Source organism: Phyllobates terribilis, unplaced genomic scaffold, assembly GCF_046119375.1.
Source record: "Phyllobates terribilis strain yellow unplaced genomic scaffold, ASM4611937v1 Scaffold_7__3_contigs__length_470593459, whole genome shotgun sequence".
In the NCBI taxonomy this organism is placed as follows: Eukaryota; Metazoa; Chordata; class Amphibia; order Anura; family Dendrobatidae; genus Phyllobates; species Phyllobates terribilis.
Window position 1 is genome coordinate 349,899,504 of NW_027362767.1, and position 15,588 is coordinate 349,915,091.

The window sequence follows — 15,588 nt, forward strand, 5'->3', positions numbered from 1 at the left end:
TGCTTACAGCAAACAATAGACCGGAGAGCATAGACTTTAGTTTTATTGTGGCTCTCGACATGTTCCTTGAAGTCTTCTACTTTGGCACATGTTGCAGTCTTCTTATGTCACCGCTCAGGGGGGTACAATGCGTTAGCTGAAGGTAGCACCTAATGCCTGGTGACAGGAAACCATCAGCTGCTCTTCTGGAGGCTCAATACTGCTAATGTGCCAGTGTCACATTAGGAAGTCTCTCCCTACAAAGAAAGGCCATGCTTTCTGCAAGAATTGGATGTGTTTCCCACTATTACCATGCAATCGACTGGCTATGCTGCTGGATGTAAACTGGGTGACAATTGCCATGGAGACAAGGAGGGCAGGAGGGGGTGGGGAGGAGAGGTATATCACACTGCCGCTGCATTACTTTCATTTGCATCCAGAACACCAGCAGCGGCAGGAGCAGTGATACAGGTCCAGGTGTTCAGTGGTGATACAGGTCCAGGTGTTCAGCCGCCACAAAGAAGTCCACACAAGTTACCATCGACATGAGCAAAACACACACATTAAGAAGCATAAGGCAAAGCGGACCCCCGCGGAGATCACGACGTACCCCTAGTCATTACTATTATTATTATTTATCACTTTATTATTTACAAATGGTGATCAGCATTCAGCATCTGTTCACTTTGAGAAGATTTCTAACAATATTGTAGCAGTAAAGTGTCGGCGATCTAGTGAGCACAATATCTATCTATCTACGGCCAAAAATGAAAACAACTCTCCCAAAACAGAAAACTAGAAAAATGTAACAGCCCATGGTGACGGCAACGTTTCCGTCCAATTGAGGCCCTAAGAGAGGTTCTTAATTGGACTGAAATCTGGCTATCACTATGGACCATTACATTTTTCAAATTTTCTATTTTGGGAGAGCTGCCTTCATTTTGGTAGGTATATTGAAAGCCTGCCTTATGCTTGGGAGGCTCTTCCCCCCGGCCCCTCTTTTTAGCTGGTACTGCTTTGATTTTTTCTATCTATCTATAACTTATATATCTATTATCTATCTATCTCTCTGTCCTGTCAGCACTCCAATTTGTGAAAACCAATGGGACACTTTATTTATCTACAGCAAACGCTTTTGATATGAGCGAATAAAGTACAACATCATTTCACAATGTGGAGGGCTGTCGTTCTTTGTACATACTATATGGAGGGACACTGAACCCAGGCCCTGGAATTTTCTCTCACTCTCTAAGGATAATGCTTTCTTTCACCTTTTTTATTTATCACTTCTTGCTCTATCTATTTTTCTTTCTATCTATCTACAGCATTTATCTATCTATCTATCTATCTATCTATCTATCTATCTATCTATCTATCTATATATTATCTATCATCTATTATCTATCTATTTATCTATCTATGTGTTTATCTATCTATGTATCTATCTATCTGTGTGTCTATGTATGTATGTATCTATCTATCTATCTATCTATCTATCTATCTATCTATCTATCTATCTATCTATCTATCTATCTATCTATCTATCTGTTTTGTCATCAGGTGTACAATGCCAGCTGTTTTGGAAAAAAAAACACTCAGTAGTATAATGTATCTTTCTTTCTTTCCTCTCCATGTGCCAATCTCTTTATTTTTCTGTGTATTTGGAGATTAACAGGGGCACTAAAACACTAGCGTATGTAGTGTAGAAGTACAATATAGTATCTATGTTTTGTTTTTCTTTTTTTCTTTCTTTCTTTCTTTCTTTCTTTCTTTCTTTCTTTCTTTCTTTCTTTCTTTCATCTCTTTGTGTACCAATCCCTTTATCTTACTGTTTATTTCGCTATTTACAGAGACACTATTAGAAAAACAAGAGTATGTAGTGTATATGTACTATATAGTATCTATGTTTTTCTTTTTCTTTTTTTTTCTTTCCTTCTCTCTTTCTTTCTTCTTTTTCCTTCCTTCTCTTTCCTTCTTTCTTTCTTCCTTATATAAGGGGAGTTCACTCAATACACGTGTTGCACATTTGCGCTTTTACTTTTGTGAAGTGATCACACACACACAAATATTCACAGTGACAAGCTTTATGTGATAGTTATATCTTTGAAATAATACTATCACCTACAAATATAACAGCATTTCACAACCATCAGTAAAAAGCCATTTATTTACAATTCTTTAAAAGCAAACATACATTTAGAGGGGTTATCCGGTCATTTGCTAAACGTCGGCAGTCACTCTATGTGCCTGCAGACTTCTGAATCCTTACAGCGTGTGCAACAGACAATGTCAACATTCCTTGCTCAATACAAGTGGATTGAGAGAGGAGTAGCACATCTAGTTAAAATGTAAGTGAATTGAGCGAGCCGCGCACGTCTAGTCGGAATGTGGCCGGAAGTATGCAAATCACTTACTTTACGCCACCGCCGCTCTTCGAGAACTCTGAAATTGTGCAGTGCACGTGCTTTAGGGAGTCTGCAGTCACATAGAGTGACTAGAGTGACGTAGAGTGACTGCCAACTTTTAGAAAAAGACTGGACAACTTCTTTCAAAAGTGTAAAACACTGCCAGGGATTAGGGAACAACCAGACACAAAGTTACCCATTCTCATATATATTAAGATAAGTATCAAATTGTATCAAATTGCTTGTTGCAATGATAGATCTGACTAGTGTCCTTTACTCTGTACAGATCCTACAACACCAATGTATTTATTGCAGGATCTATATAGAACTTGATCCATTATTGCACCATGCGAGTTGATACTACTACATGTGAATAGACAACTTTGTGTCTGGTTGTTCCCTAACCCCTGACCATGTTTTTCACCTTTTGTTAGGTTCCTCTCTATCTGATACATGCAGGTTTTAAGAGAATTATAAATAATTGGATTTTTAACAATGATAGTTGTGTGGCTCTATTGTATATTAGTTATTATTATGGGTGGTCACTATACAGCATTTGTTGATAATGAACCTAGCCTCTCTATACAGACTGTGCACTGTGAAGAATGGCATAAAGCTAAAACTTCCAACTCTAAAATCCAAGGAGCGGTGTTTAGGTTTATGGTATTTGTTTATGGATATTATATTGAGCGGTAAAAGTAGAAGTCGCGTTCCTGCTGCACATAGTGTAGAAAAGCCCGGGCTGCAGCTCACTCAGATTATATGGATACACTGCGCTCTCCATAGAGGACATACAAATCCTAAATTACACTTGATGCAATGATTCTATAATACACCTTGTATGTATTTATACTGAGAATGTCTTCTCCGCACGGCCGGTGACTACAAGATCAATTCATGCTATAAACAATGTCAGCTATTGGCGTAAACTTCTGACATAGAGCTGGCGTTCCTCAATACTGTAGCTCGATGTATGGGAGGTGACAGCGGAGAACGTGCACCTTTATCTGAACGTATGGAGCGTCCATGTATGATGTTCTTGTAACCGATCCCCTCAAATGTTGTGCAGTGGATAGACCCCCACACATTGAACTGCTGGCCAGTGAAGGTTCAGATAACAGAAAGTGTTTGTGATTGTCCTTCTTCACTTATTTCTCTGCCTCTTATACACATATATGTGCTTATCCTTGTGACCTCTGAGTCATGAGAACAGTGGGGCAGATTTATCAATGGCATCAGGAGGACGAGGGTGGCGCTGTGTATAGACTGAGTGGTCTCTGAGCTGTATTAAAACAATGTCGGACACCCCGTGATACAAGAGGCTTATCTGCTGAACGTGTGCTTCACCACGGCCTGTATTTACACATGGGAACAATATTGCAATGGTTCTTAATACCAAACTCACTACTCCCATCATGAGTCCGTGCAAGTTTTTAGGAACCTAAGTTTTTAGGATAAATATGTTCTACATAAATCTGTATACTATCTATCTATCTATCTATCTATCTATCTATCTATCTATCTACATATTATCTATCTATCAAATCAAATCAAATGGGCTTTAATGGCAGGACTAAGTACATGTTAGTATTGCTAAAGCAAATGGTAAAATAAGGGTGGGGTGGGTATAGGGATGAGGACACATCTGGGGTGGGGTATCTGGGTCCATGACATATCAGGCTCCTCTTAGTCTGTGGCAGGCACTGACACATTGCGCTGCTATGGCCGCTGCACTTTCCTCTTCCCCCAGTAGTATTGGCAATTTCTTTTCCTCCTCCATGGAGATGAAGTCTGGGAGGAGATCGGACAGTCTCATGAAGTGAGTGTCCCTCACTGTGGAGTATTTGGGGCACCTCAGCAAGAAGTGGACCTCATCCTCCACGGCCTCCCGGGGGTGCTGCTGGCAGAGTCTACGCTCTCGGGGTATGTAGTTTTGTCGGTGCTATCTCTCCCTATCTATCTATCTATCTATCTATCTATCTATCTATCTATCTATCTATCTATCTATTATCTATCTATTATCTATCCATTCATTTATCAATTCAATTCAATTCAAAGAAGCTTTATTGGCAGGACCAAATAAACATTAGTTTTGCCAAAGCAAGTGTACAGTAGGTGATACGCATTGGGACTGTGGGGATGATGGATGGGGACTGTGGGGATGATGGATGGGGACTGTGAGGATGATGGATGGGGACTGTGTGGATGATGGGTGGGTCCATATTCAGGGTAGGGTCTATGGAAGTCCATGACGTATCACAGTTCTCTTTCTCGCAGCCTATGACCTGCGTTCACATACTGCGCTGCTATCTCCACCGCGCGCTCTTCTTCCCCCAGCAGGACATGTTTTCTCTTCCTCCTTCATGGATCTGAAGTTCGGGAAGAGATCAGAGAGTCTCCTGAAGTGAGTGTCCCTCACTACTGAGTATTTGGTGCAGTGTAGCAGGAAGTGGGTCTCATCCTCCAGGGCCTCCATGTCGCTGTGTGGACACAGTCTGTCCTCCCTGGGCTTGTAGCTCTGTCTGTGCCGGCCGATCTTGATGACCAGATTGTGGGCACTGAGTCTATAGGGGCTCAGAATCTCGCAGTCTCTTGGGTCCGGGAGTTTCTCCAGATATGGAGCTGGTCTGTAGTCTCTCTGTAGAATCCGGTACATGGTCAGTTTCTGTGAGGCGATGATATTGTTCCTCCAGTCACTGACAAATCTATCCTGGCTGTTGTTTTGGTCAGGTTGGGTTTGAGTGAGTTGCTCTGGGGGTCCTGGTTTGTTTGACCCCCTTACATGTAGCAGGGCTTTATAGTGATGGGAGCTTGGATTGCTACTATGTAGGTGAGCCTGGAAGGACAGCGTCCTCTTCAGAACTGCTAGGTGCAGTGGGAATCTGCCCAGCTCAGCCCGACATGCACTGTTGGTGGTGCTCCGATGGACCTGGAGAAGGTGCTTACAGAATTCCAGGTGGAATATTTCTGTTGGGCTGGAATCCCACCTTGACCAGTCAGGGTATGTGTAAGGACCCCAGAATTCGCTGCCATACAGGAGGATTGGGTTGATGATGGCATCAAAGACTTTTAGCCAGACCCTCACTGGCAGCTTCAGATGGTAGAGTTTCATGTGGATGGCATAGAACATTTTGCAGGCCTTATCCTTCAGGGTCTCTATGGCATGTTTGAAGCTCCCTGACCAGTGAATTTCCAGGCCTAGATAGGTGTACTTGTCAGTGTAGCACCCCGAGGACTCGGCTGCTACAGGGGTATTGCACTTCAGACCAGAGGTGTGGTATTCCACTCCCGGGTAGGGATGGAGCGTGGAACAGAGCTCAGTAGGCTGCATACACTACACTCACCCCATTTCCGGGGGACAGACCAACGGTACTCCCACCAGATAGATGTGCAGGTACGACAGCTTCTGTCCCTGGCTGGAGTGGGGAGAGGGGAGGAAAATCCTAGTGGTGTAGGAGCAGAGAGGGGAGGGACTCTGGGCATAGGTAGGAGCCCATTGGTTGCTCATCACCTGGGCTCGGGTGTCAGAAGGGAGTATAAAAGGTGGGCACCATCTTAGATCAGGGTCCAGTCTGGGTCAGTCTAGAGAGGAGCTCAGCCAGAGAGGGCTGACAGGGAGCTGTGGCTCAGTCTGGGCCCAGCTCCAGAGCCAGGCCTGGAGAGGAGGCCTGAGAGAGAGAGAGAAAGAAGAAGAAGGAGAAACAGGAACACCAAGAGAGGCCCAGAGACGCAAGAGAAGAGGGAACCCTGAGATCCCACGAGCTAACGGGTGAAGGGTTGGCAGAACAGGGTACCGGATCCCAAACTGGTGGAGGCCAAATATCCTCAGCCAGGAACCGGAGGTCGTGGACAAGTTTTGGCGCGACCCCTCGCCATATCCACCAGGAAGGCAAACCACGTATAGGGTCAGGGAAGCCGGGAAAGGTTTCACCACAAGAAGGCCCGAGGGAGCCGGACAAAGGTGGATCCCTGGTGGGGACGGCCAGTAGAAAGGAAGAGAGGGAAGCTCAGGACCACGCTCTGGAACTGCCTGGGAGTTGGCCGAGTCCCGCACCTGGTGGACGCAGCACGGCTCGGGTGGTCCTAGCTGTACACAAGGGACCTGATAAAGAACTGAACTGTGAGTAAAGCTGTGAAAACTGCAATTGCACGTCTCTGAGCTTCCTTGTCACACCACCACTACCACTATCATCTATTCCTGCTTCATCAGCTGCCCTGAGGCTATACCCCTCCCGTTGGGGGTTATACCATCCACGCTGCACATCCGTACCACCGGCCTCAGCGGACTGCCCTGCAGCGGCAGCTTCATAGCCGCATTCAACGGGTGGCGTAGTCGGACACTAATACCATCATATCAATAACGCCACTTAGTTTGACCACCCTGGGCGCGGACCGGGTCACCACCACGAGGACTACTATCCCCAACAGATCCGGCTCCGGGTATTCCCCCGCATGCGCAACGCTGCACAACATGGCCCAGGGGGCGAGTCATCAGTTTCTGTGGGAGCGCAGTTGTTTAGCACGAATGAAGGCCATGATGTTGGCTTTGTTTGGGTTGATGGGTAATGCCCATGTGGAGCTGAATTTTTCCAAGATTTTCAGGTGGTCTTGGAGACCATTCCCGGTTGGTGACAGTAGCAGTAGGTCATCTGCATACAGCAGGAATTTCACCTGGGCATCATGGAGTGTGAGACCTGGTGCCGCAGAGGATTCCAGTGGCCAGCTCATTGATGTAGATATTGAAGAGCGTTGGACTTAGGCTGCAGCCCTGTCTGACTCCTTGGCACTGCTGGAAATCAGCCATTCTTTACCTGTTCACCCTCACACTGCAGTGGTTCACAGTGTAGGAGATTTTGATGACATCATAGGTCTTTCCTCCTATTCCGCTCTCTAGCAGTTTCAGGAACAAGCCCGGGTGCCATATTGAGTCGAAGGCCTTTTTAAAGTCTACAAAACAAGCATATATCTTCCCGTGCTTTTTTATGTTGTGGACGTGACTCTGAATCAAACTGTGCAGGGTGTAGATGTGGTCGGTGGTGCGGTGGTTTGGCATGAACCCTGCTTGGCTTTTGCTGAGGATGTTGCGTTCGGTGAGGAAATGGAGGATCCTCTTGTTTAGGATACTGTTGAACAGCTTTCTCAGGTTGCTACTGACACATATGCCTCTGTAGTTGGCGGGGTCATATCTGTCCCCACTCTTGTGAATGTGTGAGATGAGACTTTGGTTCCAGGTGTGAAGGAAGTAGCCAGCGCTCAGCACAATGTTGAACAGTTTAGCCATTGCAGCCTGGATTTCTGGTGGGCTGTATATCAGCATTTCCGGCGGGATTCCATCCAGGCCACTGGCTTTTCTACACCTTATGGAAGACATTGTCTCTGAAACTTCCTGTAATGTAATTGGTGTATCCAAAGGGTTTTAGAAATTCTTTACATTTTTCTCCATTGCCTTTAGTTTTGCTATTATGTTTTCCCGTTCTTGGCTTAGTCCTTCCTTCGGGATGTCTTTATATAGGTCGCTGAAGTACTGGATCCAGATGTTGCCGTTTTGGATATGGATGTTGCTTTTCTTGCTTTTTGTGCCATGTGGTTCCATAGTTCTCAGGAGTTGTCTTGGAGTTGGTAAAGTTTAGTGGAGATGTAACTCTGATTCTTCCTCCTGAGGATGGTTTTGTATTGCCTTTGTAAGGTGTCGTAGACATCTCTTACATCCAGGTGGTTGGGGTCTCTGTGTTTCTTGTTTGAGGCTGTTCTCAGGCTCTTCCGAATGGCTTTACATTCTCTGTCAAACCAACAGTAGATCTGTTTTTCTTTTGGCCTCTTGTAGATGACTTTTTTAAGGTCGGTCAATTCGGCCATGGTGAAGAGTATATCAATGAGGTCTTTTCTATCTATCCAATATCTATCCAATATCTATCTATCTATCTATCTATTCAACTATCTATCTATCATCTATTTGTCCAATATCTATCTATCTATCTCTCTATCTATTTATCTATCCATATATCTATATATCTATTATCTATCTATTTATCTATGTATTATCTATCTATCCATTCATCTATCTATCCAATATCTATCTCTCTATCTATTTATCTATCCATATATCTATATATCTATTATCTATCTATTTATTTACGTATTATCTATCTATCCATTCATCTATCTATCCAATATCTATTTTTCAATCCATCTATTTATTTATCTATCCATTCATCTATCTATCTATCTATCTATCTATCTATCTATCTATCTATCTATCTATCTATCTATCATCTATCTATCCAATATCTATCTATCTATCTCTCTATCTATCTATCTATCTATCTATCTATCTATCTATCTATCTATCCATATATCTATATATCTATTATCTATTTATCTATGTATTGTCTATCTATCTATCTATCTATCTATCTATCTATCTATCTGTCTAATAAAAAAATGGAAGCAACACACCCAAAATAGAAAATTCTGAAAAATGTAATGGCCCATATTGACGGCAACGTTTCGGTACAATAGAGGAGGCTTTGCACGCTTCTCACTTTTGCTAGAGCTGCACTGTTTTTTTTCTATTTATATCTATCTATCTAGCTATCACCATAATAATAATAATTTTATAGCGCCAACATATTCCGCAGCACTTTACAATTAAGTGGAGACATTTACAGACAAATACAATACAAAGTGACTCATAGTTCAACAGTTACAGGAGGAGTGAGGGTCCTGCTCACAAGCTTACCATCCATAAGGAGATGGGGGGGGGGCACAATAGGTAGAACACACTGTTATGTATGGTCCGGCCATCATTATAATAAATAAGGGTTTTCATATAAAGCTGCATGATCTGGTCATCAGCCAGTATCTGTATAAGTACGGTTACCGGGTGCTATTGGGTGCATAAAAGATGTGGAGACAGATGAATAGGAGGGAGCAGATTTTGATTAACATTTAGAAGAAGAAAACAAGGGAGAGTTGGTTAGTGAGGTGACGTGATAGGCTTGTCTAAAGAGATGTGTTTTTAAAGCACACTTAAAAACATATGGGCTAGATATTAGTCTGATCATTTGGGGTAGTGCATTTCTGAACACTGGTGCAGCACGAGAGAAGTCTTGTAGGCGGAGGTGCGAGGTTTGGATTATGGAGGATGTTAGGCTTAGATCAGTTGCAGAATGGAGGGCAGAGGAGGGGTGATAGAAAGAGATGAGATAGGAGATATATGGAGGTTGAGAACTCAGGGTGGTGGCATCGGTGAAGCGGCTGAACAGAAATATGATCCTGGTTGCCGCCTTCAGGACGGACTGGAAAGGAGAACATTTGCTTAGAGGGAGAATGATCAGTAAAGAGATACAGTAGTCCAGAGGATAATTAAAAAGAGCGACAGAAAGAGTTTTTGCAGTTTCAAAGGTGAGAAAAAGTCGGATTCTAGATATTCTTTTAAGATGCAGTTAACATGAGCGAGTGATTCATCAGATATAGGGAATAAAGGAAAGTTCTGTTTAAATATGACCCCAAGACAGCAAGCGTGCCGCTTGGGAGTAATGGTTGAACCACCATAGGTAATTGCAATATCCAGTATAGGTAGGTTAGTAGACGGAGGAAGCACAAGGAGTTCAGTTTTGGAGAGATTCAGTTTCAGACAGAGGCAGGACATGGTGTTAGAGACAGAGGACAGACAATCACTGGTATTTTGTATTAGAGTGGCGTTGATGTCAGAAGAGGTGTATAATTGGGTGTCATCAGCACAGAGATTGTATCTATCTATCTATCTATCTATCTATCTATTATCTATCTATCTATCTATCTATCTATCTATCTATCTACAGTATCTATCTATCAACTATATCTATCATCTATCTATCTACTGTATCTATCATCTATCTACAGTGCATTGTGAAAGTATTTGGCCCCCTTGAACTTTTCTACCTTTTGCCACATTTTTGGCTTCAAACATAAAGATATAAAATTCTATTTTTTTGGGGAAGAATCAACAACAAGTGGGACAAAATCGTGAAGTAGAACGAAATTTATTGGATATTTTAAACTTTTTTAACAAATTAAAAACTGAAAAGTGGGGCGTGCAATATTATTCGGCCCCTTTACTTTCAGTGCAGCAAACTCACTCCAGAAGTTCAGTGAGGATCTCTGAATGATCCAATGTTGTCCTAAATGACTGGTAATGATAAATAGAATCCACCTGTGTGTAATCAAGTCTCCGTATAAATGCACCTGCTCTGTGATAATCTATATACCTAGTTATCATGTATCTATATATTTTTTTACCAGTCTACTCTATCAATCATATTTTTTATCTTAAAGGGAATCTGTCAGTAGGTTTGTAGGTTTTTGCTATGTAATCTGAAGACATGCTGTAGGAGTTTAAACACTGAATTTAGCAATGTGTCACTTATCAGGCTGTGTGCTGTTGTTTACTTATAATGAAGGTTTAATCACCAGGAGACTATGTAAATACAGAGCTTGGTGTGGGTGGGGTCAGCTCTCTGAGCTCTGCTGCATTCTATATCTAAAAACTCTGATTATGGCACAACTACTGCACCCAATAAACTAAGTAATACATTGTTGAAATCTGGGTCTCTTTTCCCACACTATGCTGCTTTCTGATGAGGTAGCAAAAGCCTAGTAACAAATTCCCTATAATATATCTGTTATCTATATTTTTTCTATCTGTCTATACATCTATCTGTCTATCAGTTTCCCTATCTTTATCTGTTTGTCATCCGTCTTTTCTCAAATCAATCTATGTTCCATCTATCTACAGTACAGGCCAAAAGTTTGGACACACCCTCTCATTTAAAGATTTTTCTGTATTTTCATGACTATGAAAATTGTACATTCACACTGAAGGCATCAAAACTATGAATTAACACATGTGGAATTATATACTTAACAAAAAAGTGTGAAACCACTGAAAATATGTCTTATATTCTAGGTTCTTCAAAGTTACCACCTTTTGGTTTGATGACTGCTTTGCACACTCTTGGCATTCTCTTGATGAGCTTCAAGAGGTAGTCGCCGGAAATGGTCTTCCAACAATCTTGAAGGAGTTCCCAGAGATGCTTAGCACTTGTTGGCCCTTTTGCCTTCACTCTGCAGTCCAGCTCACCCCAAACCATCTCGATTGGGTTCAGGTCTGGTGACTGTGGAGGCCAGGTCATCTGGCGTAGCACCCCATCACTCTCATTCTTGGTCAAATAGCCCTTACACAGCCTGGAGGTGTGTTTGGGGTCATTGTCCTGTTGAAAAATAAATGATGGTCCAACTAAACGCAAACCGGATGGAATAGCATGCCGCTGCAAGATGCTGTGGTAGCCATGCTGGTTCAGTATGCCTTCAATTTTGAATAAATCTCCAACAGTGTCACCAGCAAAGCACCCCCACACCATCACACCTCCTCCTCCATGCTTCACGGTGGGAACCAGGCATGTAGAGTCCATCCGTTCACCTTTTCTGCGTCGCACAAAGACACGGTGGTTGGAACCAAAGATCTCAAATTTGGACTCATCAGACCAAAGCACAGATTTCCACTGGCCTAATGTCCATTCCTTGTGTTCTTTAGCCCAAACAAGTCTCTTCTGCTTGTTGCCTGTCCTTAGCAGTGGTTTCCTAGCAGCTATTTTACCATGAAGGCCAGCTGCACAAAGTCTCCTCTTAACAGTTGGTGAAGAGATGTGTCTGCTGCTAGAACTCTGTGTGGCATTGACCTGGTCTCTAATCTGAGCTGCTGTTAACATGCGATTTCTGAGGCTGGTGACTCGGATAAACTTATCCTCAGAAGCAGAGGTGACTCTTGGTCTTCCTTTCCTGGGGCGGTCCTCATGTGAGCCAGTTTCTTTGTAGCTCTTGATGGTTTTTGCAACTGCACTTGGGGACACTTTCAAAGTTTGCCCAATTTTTCGGACTGACTGACCTTCATTTCTTAAAGTAATGATGGCCATTCGTTTTTCTTTGCTTAGCTGCTTTTTTCTTACCATAATACAAATTCTAACAGTCTATTCAGTAGGACTATCAGCTGTGTATCCACCTGACTTCTGCACAACACAACTGATGGTCCCAACCCCATTTATAAGGCAAGTAATCCCACTTAGTAAACCTGACAGGGCACACCTGTGAAGTGAAAACCATTTCCGGTGACTACCTCTTGAAGCTCATCAAGAGAATGCCAAGAGTGTGCAAAGCAGTCATCAAAGCAAAAGGTGGCTACTTTGAAGAACCTAGAATATAAGACATATTTTCAGTTGTTTCACACTTTTTTGTTAAGTATATAATTCCAGATGTGTTAATTCATAGTTTTGATGCCTTCAGTGTGAATGTACAATTTTCATAGTCATGAAAATACAGAAAAATCTTTAAATGAGAAGGTGTGTCCAAACTTTTGGTCTGTACTATATGTTCCATCTATCTATCTATATCATACTACCTGTCTACCTACCTATCCATCTACATCATCTACCAATCTTATTTTCATACCAAATGATTAGACTGAATATAAGCCTTTTTCAGGCATAGTGGATGTGACACTACAGCTATTCATCATGATAACTGCTCTGTTGAATACCGCAATATATTACAGCTATACATGTTGTATCTGAGTCAACTAATTTAAACTAAAAATGCATTGAAAAAAAAACTACAGAATGTTTCAAACCCAAATACTAAAGTACTGTATACTGAGCTAATAATGACGAGCCCAAAATACAATGAGAACTATGGCAACTAACATTAATCACATCTCTACCACATACAAAATGAAAATATTTTTGCAGACACACTGGTGATCTTGATTTTAGATGAGTTTCTAATATAAATGTTTCTTTGTCAGAGCAGGATTTCATGAAGTCACCATCATAATGCTGGAATGCAGAGAACGTATAATGTTCCTGTAGCTTTTACTGCACAGTAAAGTAGTGGTTTGTTGCCGGTGTTGCCTATGGGACATTCTGTCCTTTGTGCGGGTTTTAGAATGTGGGGTTTAGCAATGATTTCTAGAGTATGTTGCTATTGTACAAAATGACTACTGCAAGTCTCATTAGTTTATTTGTAATTAGTTTAGATATTAATATTATCCTATGTGTAATTCTACATAAGCGATATGCAAACATAATAAGATGTTACAACCGGTGTTAACATTAACCAGGTGTGATAAATAACATTGCACTGCTGCTGGGCTAAGTCATTTATCAGGATGACCAATTTTCTGCTCCTTTTTTAATTTGTACAGATTACTAGGGGTACGCAGCAATTTTAAAAGAGCATAGGTTCCAAAAAAAAATAAAATAAAAAAGAGATGGCAAAATTCTGCTCCGTTCTTCATCACCCTCCTTATACTCGCTGTAACCTCCTGCTGCTACTTCCCACATACATGTGCTAGTATTGTAACATTTTTGGGTTCAAAAGTGATTTAACTTGGGTAACTTGGGTACTTTCTCTGTAGTCGTCTTGGATAATCATGGAGTAAAAGATTTTTTGTCTGGATTTTAAAGGGTTGTCCTCATGACTGACCTTCAGGAGTGCACCACTCCCCTGCCGCCTGGCTTTTTTTTTTTTGCCAGAGACAATGCGCTTATCGAGATTGACAGTTTGGGCCAGCGCCATTCTCATTCTGCTGGCCTGAATTATGCACTCTCCTATGATGCAAGCATTGTTTTTTTACCTTTTTGGTCCTATCAGAAAAAAGGTTATGATACTATAAAATGGGTTTACTGTGATCGTGGGTGCACTAGAAATGGGAACCCTGGAGAAATTAGTGGATGGACAAATCTGGGTAAAGAGTGTATAGGTCTTGTCATAATTTAGCGGGGTTGTCCACTATTCAACCTCTTCTGAATCTCTAGGTTTCCCCCTAGTAAACTAAAAACACTTATACCCACCTCCCGTGTCGGTGCTGCTCTAGCGGCGCCGGTACTGGCTGTCCCAAAGATTGCATGACATTATTATTATGTCACCCAATCACTGTGGCCAATCAGCTCGGGCTTCACTCTCCCCTCCTTCATACAAATCAAGACCTCTGAAGGAAGTCATAGAGCAGCCGCAGCTCTCACTTTCTCCGGATGTCAAATACATCCGTAGGAGAGGAGAGTGAAGCAGCTGATTGGCCATAGAGCCAGTGCCAACAACGCTGGAATGCCGCCGGCTTCAGATGTGAGTATTTTTGTTATTATTTTATTGAGGAGAAACATAGGGATGGAGAAGGAGTTGTCAGAGTAGTGGACAACCCCTTTAACTATTGCATTATTTTTATGTATCATGAAAAATATGGAGAGTTTGTGGATTTTTATTTTGTGTGTCCACTGGATTTCACTTTTATGTGAACCATGGAGAGCATATCATCTTCAGACTTCAATGACTGATTTAGTCATAAAATCGAAGTCAGTAAAATCTAAATCTAAATGTAATCTCCAATTAATTTACACAATATATGTTCATTTATAAATACATTGCATAATTTATCTTGGACAGATCCTACGTTATAATCTAAAGCTGCATTTATAAAACTGAAGTCTTCAGAGCTGAATTCTTTGTTGACTTAGTGACTGCACAGAGCTGTTTATGGATTCATTCAGTTCTGTGGAGTGCATTTATCTACCAGGCACTGTACATTGCTTTGAGGTAGGGTTATTGCTTTACATTGTAGTCCGGATAATCGATTAGGTAGGTATCTGACAACAATTTTAACTGCTTCCAATGGCAACCAGCAGAATTTTGACTTCAGCTCTGGACTACTGTATAATACAGGCTGCAAGTCAAGGGAATCTTTCAGCAGGATTTCACAGCCCACACTAATTATATGCGCTGTCTCCTCCTATTTGTCTGATGGCTTCTTTGCCTGAATTCCCACAACTTAGAAGCTATTAGTCAAACAGGAAGAGGTGGCACTGGGCGGAGGATAGAGCTGGAGTGACAGAGGCTTCAGATCTACCATAGCTCTTTAGCCTCATTTGAATATCAATTCAAATGCCGATTTCTCAGTAATGGAGGAACGGACTGGCCAAGTAATGGTATTTCTGGACTTGTCTTTGAAACAGCTACATGCACATAAATAGTTTGGGGGCGTAAAATCCTGCTGATAAGTTCCCTTTCAGGCAGCTCTCATGTCTTGCAATTATAATAGAGCCACGGGTTAGGGTGCTTTCACATTGCGTTTTGCAACCCATTCGTTGGTCTCGTTGGGGCTTATGTCCGAACCCCC

At 42.1% G+C, this 15,588-nt stretch overlaps 1 protein-coding gene across 5 annotated transcripts in view; it reads left to right on the forward strand.

The window, feature by feature from the left end:
• Nucleotides 1-15,588, forward strand: part of FGF13 (fibroblast growth factor 13) — a 541,625-nt gene that overhangs the window by 58,456 nt on the left and 467,581 nt on the right. The window lies entirely within an intron of this gene.